Here is a 13,015-nt window from a genome sequence, read left to right on the forward strand (position 1 = left end):
ATGGATGAATACTTGACGTTAGGCTTCGCCTGGAAGTTTATCTTTTTCTTTTCTCTCGCTATCTGACATAAGGGGAGGAGGGGGACAATTCTGTTGTATATGACTGTTGTACTGTTGCATGACTATAGCCACGGGCTAAGATGCTAAGTGCTAACGTTCCATTTCGGAAGAAGCGGGACCTATTTTGTTTTGGATATTTCTACCACGCCTATAACTTTTACGCGCTATGCCAGCGCCCAGCCGTGTTTTGGTTCATTGCCAACGGGAGGCGTTTACTGTTGCTTGCACATTGAACAAACTGGGGTATTGTAAACGGAATAATGGATGGATAGTCCAAGAGGGGGTCCTGAGGGGGGGGGTGAGGGGAAGGGAAGGAGAAGGAAAGAGTGAGGAAGAGCAAGCAAGAGCATAATCAAGTCAAGTCAAGAGTTTTATTTGTCACGGCATACAAGTATACAATGAAATGCGGGTGGTCTTGCCCGCAACGATGTGCAATACAGTAGTAACAGCATATAATAGAATCCAATAAAACAATATTGTGCATTAAACAAGTAACATAGTAGGGCATATCGGTATTTGTACATAGTTATTTACAGAGCATGAATGACATGCTAGGTCCTGTGTTAGTGCAATACACTGTTAGCTACGGATGAGGCACTGGGTCTTTCTGTACATCTCAGGTTATACTATACTATTTTTACAGTGACCTTTCCTTAGTGGCCATAAGTGTGGGCGTGTGCAGCATGAGTGTGTGCTTGCTCATGTTAAAGTGGCTGCTAGTGTGTGAGCGTGTACAGTGTGTGTGTCGTGTGTGTGGTCATGTGTGCTTGTGTGTGGAGAGTTCAGTGTTCAAGGCTCTGATGGCCTGGGGGAAGAAGCTGAGCCGAAGCCTCTCTGTCCTAGTAGCTGGGGTTCGCAGGCGTCTGCCTGACCTCAGCAGCATGAACAGGCTGTTGTTGGGGTGGTGTGGGTCTTTCATTATTCTGCAGGCTCTGGATTTGCACCTCTTGTTGTATAGAACCTGCAGGGGTGGTAGTGCAATACCCGTGGTACGCTCGGCTGAGCGCACCACTCTCTGTAGGGCCTTCTTGTCCTGTGCTGTGCTGTTTCCATACCAGGCAGTGATGTTTCCAGTCAAGATGCTCTCTACAGCTCCAGAGTAGAAGGACTGGAGTATCTTCCCAGATACTCTGAACTTCCTTAACTGTCTCAGGTGGTAGAGGCGCTGCTTCGCCTTTTTTTACGACTGAGTCTATGTGTGTTGACCATGTCAGATCCTCTGAGATGTGGACCCCCAAGTACTTAAAGCGGCTCACCCTGTCCACGGTAGCCCCGTTTATCCTCAGTAGTGTGTGTGTGTCTCCTGCTGTCCTCTCCTATAATCCACAATCAGCTCCTTGGTTTTACCAATGTTCAGGAGCAGGCTGTTGTCCTGGCACCAGCGTTCCAGTACCTCAATCTCCTCCCGGTAGGCCTTCTCGTCGTTGTCCGAGATCAGCCCCACCACCACGCGTCGTCCGCAAACTTCACTATAGAGTTGGAGCTGAACTTGGCCACACAGTCGTGTGTGTATAGTGAGTACAGCAGGGGGCTCAGAACACAGCCCTGGGGGGACCCGATGCTCAGGGTGATGGTGTTGGAGGTCTGACCCCCCACCCTGACCGCCTGGGGCCTTTCGCTCAGAAAGTCCAGTATCCAGGCGCTCAGAGCGGAGCTCAGACCCAGCTCGATCAGCTTGTCCACCAGTCTGGTGGGGACTATGGTGTTGAACGCTGAGCTGTAGTCAATGAACAACAGTCTCACATAGCCCCCCTTCTGGCGGTCAAGGTGAGAGAGGGTGCTGTGCAGTACATGGGAGACCGCATCGTCAGTGGACATGTTTGGCCTGTATGCAAATTGCATGGGGTCCATATCACTGGGGAGGGAGGCACAAATGTGATCCTTGACCAGCCTCTCGAAACATTTCATGGCCACAGAGGTGAGTGCCACCGGTCTGTAGTCATTGAGACATGTTGTATTGTATTGTATTTATTATGTGTATATCTTTTAATCTACATTTATTTTGATTTAAGTACTGGACAGTCATTATTGTTATTATTATGTCGGTCATAGTCCTGTGATTTATTGTGGATTTCTACTGTTAATGTATTGTGTGTCTAGTTTTATGTTAAAAAAGGGAAAATAAAAAACATTTGTTAAAAAAATCGTGACTGCGCCAGCCGGGCCTTGTCGGCTACATACAGCTAGCCACCCGCATGGCTCCCGTCAATATCTGCTGCTGACAACGTGCTCGCTGGAGCGGCAGACGGCAGAATTTTCTTGTTTACTTTACACTTTGAGGCACTTTTGTATATAGGGGAATGTGGCAGTTGGCTACTGAGATGGTTCTAGGATTGTTAGGTTTGAAGTCTCTGGAAATGTTGGTGAGTCCCTGTGATGTTGGGGAAAGACCCACTGGTCCCACACCTTTATATGTTTTTAATGTCATTAATATTTGTTTTATGTATGGCTCAAAGTACGTGTGCATAGTGTTTAAGATAAGTGAATTCTGCATGCCCACAGGCTTGTCCAGGTCTGCCCCGCCTACACACCCCTCAATATTCTATGGCTACGGCTAACTCTGAGAGCTTTAAGCTCTGCTCCTGGAATGTTCGAGGTCTTCAGAAATTGGCAAAGAGGAAGGCGATTCTGACCTTTTTAAAGAAGGAGAATGTCTCTATTGCTTTATTACAAGAAACCCATATGGAGCCCAACGACACCGCTAAACTCCAAACGAGTTGGGTGGGACAGGTCTTCGCCACAAACTATTCTACATTCAGTAGGGGAGTGGCCATATTGATCAATAAAAATCTCCCCTTTAGACTCATAACTTCCTCTTTAGATAGCCAAGGTCGCTATGTGATCATCAAAGGGGTTCTTAAGGGTAAAGAAATTACATTTATGAATGTATACTTTCCCCCAGGCTACTCCCCTGACTTTCTATCCAAAATATTTACTGAATTTAATGGCCTGGCCTCTGAGAATGCTTTTGTGGGCGGAGACTTTAACTGTCCTTATACCGTCTCTTGACAAACTCCCACCCAGTTTGGCGCCCCCCTCTAGGCAAGCAAAGACGTCTGGAGAACCCTTTACCCATCCGAACTGAAGTTCACCTTTTTTAGCGGCCCACACAAGAGCAACAGTAGAATAGACTATTTCTTCATCCCTTCCTCTAAGCTCTTTCTAGTATCGTCCTGCACGATCGGAAGTATTGTTTTATGGGATCACGCCCCTATATATCTGGTCTACTCCCTGTCAGAAGAGAGGGCGCTGTCAAGGCGTTGGCGCCTCAACCCATACCTCCTCAAGGACAATATGTTTGTCTCTTATTTCAAAATGGAATTTAAAATGTTCTACTCAATTAACTCGCATTCTACGGATAACCCGTCTCTGCTCTGGGAAACAACTCTACCGACAACATGAGACGGCTCCTTAATATCATCCAAATGACTCGTGAGACAGACCACCCCGCGGTGGTTCTGTCTCCCGACGCGGAGAAGGCATTCGACCGTGTAGAATGGCCGTATTTGTTTCTAACGCTCGCTGAATTTGGCCTAGGAGACACTTTTATTGACTGGGTCAAGGTTCTTTACAACTCACGGATGTCAGCGGTCCTGACTAACAGGCTTAGGTCTAACAACTTTCCTCTATAATGGGGGAACCCCCAAGGGGATCCTCTTAGCCCTTTACTATTTTACATGGCCATAGAACCACTCGCTCAGGCCATAAGGCAGTCAGCCGAGATCTCAGGTATTAGAGTGAGCGAGAGGGAAGTGAACACAAAATCACTCTCTACGCGGATGATGTACTGATATTCATATCTAAACCTGACTCTTCTATCCCATGCCTAACCCGCATGATCTCCACATTTGGAACCTTCTCGGGGTACAAAATTAACTTTTCCAAATCCGAAGCAATGCCACTTGGGACACTTAAATCCATTCCAATCCTGCCCGAGCCCTTCCCATTTCGCTGGTCGCCCTCCGGCTTTGTTTACCTAGGAGTATTTGTGACACCCACCTATGATACATTGTTTAAGGCCAACTTTCCCCCCCTTTTAGACACCATAAGGGCAGACTTAGTTAGATGGGCCCCTTTACCAATCTCCTGGCTGGGTAGGATAGCCCTCGTCAAAATGAACATACTCCCCAGACTATTATACCCTCTCCAAATGATCCCAGTGCTGCTGACAAACAAGGTTATCAAGGTGCTAGAAGGCTGGCTAAGCTCATTCATTTGGAATGGGAAGAAACCGCGTCTGAAAATGGCCAAATTACAGATGGATAGTGAAGATGGGGGTCTAGACCTACCTAATATTAGACATTACCAACTAGCAGCACACCTTAGGGTACTTGTCGGCTGGTTCAGATCAGACCCACTGTCAATCTGGCTGGACATTGAATCCTTGCAGTCTAAGTCCCCCCTATGGAACCTACTATTTATCAAAGACTTTAAGTCTGTTAGGAAAATATGCTCCAACCCCATCACACAATGCTCCGTCAAGGCCTGGAAGACTGTCCGTAAGGTGGAGGGCCGAGCCAAGCTGACCTCTCCTCTTACCCCGATCGTAGGCAATCCTGACTTTAAGCCAGACCAAATTGGCGGCGGCTTCAAGACCTGGCATAAGCAGGGCATAACTGATCTTGGCCACCTGTTTGATGGCCAGACCATAATGTCCTTTACACAGCTGCAGCAGCGGTATGGCCTATTGAAAGCGGAATTTTTTAGATACCTACAAATTAGGCAGTTTATCACCAAGGACACCTCACTTTTAACTAACAGCTCCACCTCGCAGGTGGAGAAAGCCCTCCTTGCAGATCCCCAAAAAACAAATATCTATCTTCTATAGTACTCAAAACCTTAATTCATCTTTATCTTCCCTTATTACTAAACAGTCCTGGGAAAAAGACCTGGACATAGAGATCACAGATGTAGACTGGCAGGATGCATGGACCTACGCAAAAAAAATCTCTGTTTGCAACCGCACCAAGGCCATTCAAGTTAGAGTCTTGCACAGCATTCATATTACCCCTGCCCTTAAGAGTAAAATGGATCCCAATACATCCCCACTTTGAAGTCCTCTCGCCTAAAGTTCGGCTGTCTTACTCCAAAGAAGACTATGTAGGTGAGCTCTGATCCCAATTCTGGACATTTCCAAAATATGGGAGAAAGAACCTTTTGGTAGCTAAATATAATGAATGTGACAACCATCCCGTTATATATATATATATATATATATATATATATATATATATATATATCATGTAGGGATGTAACAAATCATCAGCTTAACAAATTTAACCGATAGGATGCTTATGACCGCAAGTGGGCGTTTCTTTATAAAAAAAAGAAAAAGTAGCTTACTGACAAAAATGTAGTTGCATTTTCAAACTTTATTTAACTTTAACTTTGCAGGAGTTTTCTGATGTAGGGGAGCCCCAGTGTTTCCTATTTATTATCATTTTCTGTCATTGCTGGGGTCAACTTGAGATGTTTGATTTGAATTTGTCAGAAAAAAAGATATACGTTTTTTTCACGGATCTAGCCTCTTTTCCTTGATGCAGATTGATGCATTTAAATGTTAAATGCATGCCCACCTTAACCTCGTAAGCCCTAGCCATATTTTCTGAAAATGCGCCTAAAAATACATACTTAAGTAAATGGAAGATTGCTCCACTTCTACAAGGTCCATTTGCATGTTCTTGGTATCTAGGGACATCTATGGATCCCAGGGAATGTATTTCCAGTGTCAGAAATATTGTGTCTGTTACTAGGCTTGAGTAAATTGTGATGAACCAAAGGAGAATATAATATAAAAGAAAATGTATTTTCTTTTATCTTTGACGGTGAATAATGGGATTTATCTTTGATGGAGATCACGTGTACAGAAAAAATCTAAGCAAATGAATAAAGGGCAGATGATTAATAGGAGGTTTTGTAGATACAGTACTGAATTCTGCCATCCGGACACATGCAATAAATATGATTATAGAATATAGTGTAACGGTTCAGCGTTCCCTGGCCAGACTCCGCCTGCTGCTCCCCCCTCCCCTCCTGTCCATCCAAGGACTCATGAACAGCCCCCTCCTTCTCACAGACTGCTACCTCCCCCTGCTGGACATTCATCGTCACTACCCCTTGTCTTCCTTATGCATACCCTCCTGGTGCACTGGTGGCTCTTTATTATTTACATGTCTCTCTGTGCCCTTCCCCTGTTACTTTGTCACTTGCCTTTCATGTTCCCCTGTTAAATGTTCCTAGTTGTTCGTTCCTTGTGGTGTTGTATGGTTGTTACGTTACTCTGTCTAGTGTTTCAGTCTTTTCTTGTGTCTGTTTCCTTATGGTTGTTCTCCCTCCCCATGTCATGTTGTTAATTAGTCTGTCTATATATGCTGTGTGTTTCCTGTACTCCTTGTCGGTTCATTGTTTGGTGTCCACGCTTGTTTGCTGTTGCTGTTTGCTGTTCCATGTCCATATTCATGTTCTGTTTTCCTGTGATCCTGTGCGTCCTATAGTACGTTTCCTAGTGTTAATCTGATTTCCACCTTTTTGTTTTCGTGTACAGTCCATCTTGTTTCTTAGTGTTTTATTTGTAGTTAGGTGTACTTTTCCCCTACCAGCTCTGCTGTGGTTTTTTGTTGTGCTTTTTGTACGTGCTCATTGTGAGTAGTTATTCATTGTTTTGTTGGCTGCTGCCTTTTTTCAAGTAAAGCTCTTTTTTTACACTTCACCCCTGGCTCCGCGTCTCGTCTGCCTATTTCCTTTTCTCCTCGTCCTGTTCTGCGCTTGGGTCCTCCACCAACACTATTCCTAACATATAGAATATAAGGCCTATAAATGCCCTTATTATGGCCAAGTCACACATATCTGGATCTGGCCAAATCTCCCCTTTCCAATGGCAGAGTTCAACCTTGATTTAGTACCACCAGGCGCCCCTCACAGGGCAGACAAAAACGTGAATGAAATCTACTGTAAGAGTACAGTTACTTTTTTATAATGTAAATTTCTCTGGCATTTTTTCATCAGATTGCTAGACGTTCACAGAAAGGTAGAGAAACTAACTGGGTTCTATTTTATGGCAGTAACATTCAGGTTTGTTCCACCCATGAGATATGATCCCGAAAAAAAGAGATAGAAAAAAACTTTTTTTTATTGACAGGGGCTGGCATGAGCTGGAAAGTATTTTTTTTTTATTATTCAAAAGCCCTGGGTCTTTTCTCTCAAAAGACTACACTCAAGTTAGGTTGAGCCAAATCCTCACGTCAATAAACGCCTTTTTCTGACTCGATGCACTGAGATGTCTATAAACTCATATTTCACTAATAACACTTAAAATCATTGGTAAACAAACGTAGTGCTGAAAATATACACTTTGACTGCTGTTTTGACAGGGTTAAGCCCTGAATATACTTGAGAAGTCTGCGCGCATATCCGCGCGGTCACAAAATCAGGCACGCGTATACGGTGCAGACAAGAGCGTTGATGAAAATTCTGCAATTTACGTCACATGTACCAACGCACATCCACGGACGCGGGAAGTATATTCAGGCCTTTAGGGTCTTTAAGAGGTTAAAGGGTTTGGAATCCCCCCACCATAGTTTCACAAAATAGGGGCCCCCAAACAACATTTAGCAAAGGGCCCCTAAAAAGCTAGAAACGGCCCTGCCTGAGGTGCATGCTGTTGTCTCAGAAGCACAGCGCTGTTTCATGTGTGTAGGCCTGAGGTGCGTGACTGGGATAGGTGAAGCGTGAATAAATTCCTGTCTTTCAGGAATAAAATCCGACTTGTGCCGTTCCTTCATGCAGGAATGGGGAAACAGCTCTAATTTACTGTAAGCATGGGAATATCCCGCTTTCAAGATGACTCAGGGTATCATATGGCTCTTTGAAAGTTCCATGCCTTGTGTAATGGAGACGTCTGAGATCGTATCATTGTTTCATTGCAAATGAGCCATACACACATCATTATTAAGATGCGTTCATTCTTCTTTTTTTTATTATTATTATTATTATTTTTGTAATGTATTTCTTTTTTGCAGACGTATCATTGTCTAATACAGGGGTCTTCAATTAAGTTTGGCCGAGGGCCAAATTTCTTCCAAGCCATTGTATGGGGGGCCGGAAACAAAAACAATGGCTAATTTAATATATTGATAGTGAAAACATTTTAACTCTGTGACAGACCACATTTGTGGCAGAGGCAGATAATGGACAAAATAAACGAGCTGCATAGGTGGCTTAATAAACTGTAAACGGCATACACATTTGCACTGAACATTATACCTTTGTCTGTTTGCCATTTTATTATAAAACCAGAGACAAGCGCCTCTCTCTTATCAGCCTATCTTACATTACACACAACCAATGTGTCTATCTGACGGCCCTTTCTGTGGAGCGCACTGGACTATTGAGAAACAATAGGAATTTTCCATTGGTTCTCCCAGTCCATGTGACCATTTCTAGCATTTCCATTGGCTATAGTGACAGACATAGATATATGATAAATGGATAGATACAGCGGATTAGATGCAGTCCAGAGAAAACAACCAATCTAGATATTTCAAGATTCTATGCTTTACACCCGCGCATTCTCTGAGAGATGCACTACATTTTTAGATGACAATTGATTCCGATACAATAAAGCAAGTCTTTATCACAAACAAATCCAAAGATATTTAATGTTTTACAAAACATGTCTACTGTTGCACCCGGCTTTAGAGGGTTAAAAGCCTAATTGTGAGGTTTGGTCCGCTCCCCGCCACACGCTTCGTTCCTTTGAGGTACTTTGTTGATTAATTGCATTCCCCGCCACACGCTCCGTTCCTGTAAGGTACCGTGTTGATTGGTGCTTTCCCCGCTGCACGCTTCTGGAGCAAGTATCAATTTCATCCCGCAGCTGTCACAGCTTGTAATCAGCGCCCTGTGGCTTTATATACTCTGATCCCCCTACTATCGATGTTGGATCGTTCTGAATTACTCCTGCTTTTGCCTGCCTTCCCCGTCGCTGTCTTTTGCTCTCCAGGGCCCTCATGCATCAACGTGTTCTACGCACAGATCTGTGCGTAACCCGTGCGTACGATCATTTCTAAGCAAAGAGTGGGATTCATCAATTTGAACTTGAACTTGACTTCGTGCGTACATCTACGCACAGGTCAGACCTGGCGTACCTAGCTCCCAGTGGTAGAATATATTATTACAACAAGGAAATGAGCTTCTGTGCATAATAACACTGGATGTTCTGTATGAACCGTAGTTCATTATAGTTCATTGTAAGATAGCAACAGTAGTGTAATTATGGTCAAAACCCTATAAATAGCATTTGGAATAATAGATCTTTCTCTCAGAATGAATGCAGCATGGTTTATATAGCGTTATCGGAATATACGGGGTGTAGGCTACTGACTGACTGCGCTCCGCGTAGCTTGATTGATTGATTGATTGAAAAGTTTATTAACAGATTGCAGAATGGGTACAGTACAGTACAGCTCAGTACATACAATTGTTAATTGGGGATGCAGACCAACTTTCGTCCTGTTTACATCAGGGTCCCCCATTTTCAATTCATCATAAATCATAAAGCTCAACTCGTTATTATTTTGCGCACAGACCGCCGAAACACGGGAACGTTTTGATTATATTTAAAAGGCTTTACGTTAAACGAAACAAGTGGAATTTCGAAGCTGTAAGCAGAATAAGTCATATGAATATAGTGTTCTTCCCCCTTTTTACTGTACAAGAAAGAATAGAAAACGCATTGCAATGACACCATGCAGATAGTGGACAGACTATATGATGGGATTCAAGTTCGCGTTTTTGTTGCTCATAGGCATGCTGTCAGAGTATGATATCTTAATCAAACATTCTAGAACATTTGTCGTCACAGATCATGTCCTAATGGAACATAGGCTATGGCATGGATCGTGATATTGTGTGGACTGTTATTATTACTGTACGGCGGTACCACCCATTGTGACAGCAGCCTTGAGTCCCGCACACAAACATGATGGAATTCAAGTGCAGTGAGATTCATTGTTCTTGTATATGCTCTCGTATTATATTGTTTATATAGGCTACCCAATACTGACATCAAAATAGATTGTAGTATGCCTCTAGAAATCATATGCAGCAGGTAGAAAATTGACGGGAGATCCATCGCGATTTGGAATAGAATTGAGGAGAACTTTAATCCCTGGGGTATTAATCAAACAACACAGGAAAAGGCAGTCATATTCCAGCGCGGTCTTTATTAGCCGACAACAAAATAGATGCCTCTAAAAATCATATAGCCAATCGAACACAACTAATAAAGGCATTCATATTACAGCACGGTTATAATGACACACAACCAACGCCAAACAGTGGTCAACGAACGGTCTTTATTAGTATTTTGAGCTGTCCAGGCAGAATTGCAGCAATGGTCTTAGGGAGCCGTTGATATCTGACATCACCGTTTACAAGTCCGCCTTTTATTTATCCCATAAATCATAATACGCGATAGTGTCTTCTTGGTTCGACAGCAGTGAATTCTCCGTGGAGTTTCTCAGGGTTCCGCTCGGGTCGGTCCATTATTTCACATCCCATGGGGGGTGTTTCCTCATTTTCATGACCATATATGGATAATCATGCACGAGCATTGACGGTAGAACAAAGTGGTATTCATCAACACGGCAGGGCATAGAGCCTGCGTACGCACGTGTGATGAATGCCGACTTCCCTGTGCGTACGCTAGTTCTACATTCCGTGCTTACGTGTGGAAGTAGGTCAAGTTCTACGTCCACGTTGATGCATGAGGGCCCAGGACTTTCGTGGAGAATCCCTGTGGAGAACCTGGTTCCCCGTTCTGAGCTGCGCCTCGTATTCTGCCCGCTTTACGCGTTGCGCTCTGGTGAGTTTTTGGAAACAGTTATTTTTGGATCATCAGTTTTTTGTGTGTTTGTGAAACACCGAAGAGATCCCGTTTTTGTTTGTACTGTTCTCACCTATTTTTGTGTTGGATTTACACCTTGGATTACCGTATTGTTTTTTCTCTGGACTTGTGTTGTGGTACACCGAAGATCAAGTCACTTGGATATATACTGGATCATTCACCTCTCTGCTAATTTGTGTTGTGGTACACCGAAGATCAAGTCACTTGGATATATACTGGATCATTCACCTCTCTGCTAATTTGTGTTGTGGTACACCGAAGATCAAGTCACTTGGATATATACTGGATCATTCACCTCTCTGCTTCTGTTGTGCGCTGGGCTAACTCTGATTTCCCTCTCTCTCCGTTTCCACCGGGAGTGAAAGCTGGGAGGATCTGCAGAGCCGCTTCAGACGTCACAAGCCAATTCCTCACCACCACCTACTGGGAGTATCTGCAGAGCCGCAACAATCTTCACATGCCAGATTCCCGTTTGTTCGGTTGCTCAACTTCATTCCATCTTGTAACTCTGAAAATAAATACGCCCTTGCTTTGGCTAACTCTGAACAACTCTCTCTGTGCCGTTGCGTTTGAGGTCGGTTACAAACCCTAACACTAATAGTATTTTTTATTTGGTTAATAAATGTCTCGTTGTAATTCCTTATATACCTAATGTAGCGCATCTTCTTGAAGCAGATTCAGCTTTTTTTGCTCTGATTTGACTTCAGTTTAATTGCATTGTTACTGTTCACATGTGTGGTGCCATCAGTCATATATAAGTAAAGATAAAGTTTGAATGACTTACTGAACTGGTGTTTTAATTTCACACCACACTGCTTGTTTGCTATTTCAGCACCAGGCGCTGTCCACCGACTTTTTTCATGTTGAGCAAGCACTACATTGCACCTCGCTGCCTACCTGTTATTCACTCTCAACATGGATAAAACAACGTATAATAAGCATTCTTTAGGTGGTGGTAGTTTCTCTATTTGGACATTATAGCTAACATATAGCCTAGCCTAGTTGGTCTAAATAAATAAAAGAAAAAAAGAAAAAAGTAATTTTTTTTTAATATTCTGAAGGGCCAGATATTATTGCTGGCGGGCCAATTTCGGCCCGCAGGCCGCCTATTGCCGACCTCTGGTCTAATATATGATTGCTCTGCCCTCTGTTCCATTGTGTGTGTGTGCACGCGTGCATGTGTTTTTGTGTTCAACATTAGACTATTGTGCAACTTTATTTTCCAAAATAAAATATACTGAATATATTGATCACGATTGTAAAACGTTGCTGCTGTTTTTATTAGCAATATATCGACTTAATAGTTAATTGGTACAATAATGAATTACTTTCCTAAACTATCTACTGCAGATATGTGAGGCACTGTTGTGAGAAGAACCCACAGAGGATCCAGCAAAGAAGAAGAGCCTCCTGCTGTTTGCTTCAGAGGATGAAGAGGGGGCAGAGCCAACCATTTCTTAGTCTGGTTCGTTCATACAGAATATTGAAAAAAATAAGAGAAATTTAGATCAATCAAGACGTTTTTCCCAATGGTCAACTGTTCTGGAATGTACTTGAAAGTACTGCGTTTTACTTTTACCTCAAAAGTGCTTGAGTTTACAAAAGATCCGTTGCGCTATATATATAATTCCTAAAATTGCTGCACTTTGTTAAAAATTGCATTTATGTTGGTCTGTGTAGTAGCTAATAAACAAGATTTTGCTGCTTAAACGTGTGTATAATGTATATTCATTGATTCACTTGTATACCAAAATCCATTTGAATTGAAACATATTGCTTTTCGCATCAAATATTGATACGCGATTCAAATGTGATTCATTTAGATTAATTAACTATAAAGTCTCAAATTAATTAGATACACATTTTAATCAAGTCCCATCACTACTTCATTTATGACATTTAACCCCCTGAGGTCTAGAGTTTCTAGCTCCACCTTCTCAGAATATTCTCTTTTTTTTTGTGACATAATGTAAAATTACAGATTCATACCTTCAAAATAAGCCATCAATTGTCAAATTTGAGGCGATAGTTTTCAATCAATGTCCTATC

This window comes from Notolepis coatsorum, assembly GCF_963971535.1.
Source record: "Notolepis coatsorum genome assembly, chromosome: 13".
NCBI lineage: Eukaryota > Metazoa > Chordata > Actinopteri > Aulopiformes > Paralepididae > Notolepis > Notolepis coatsorum.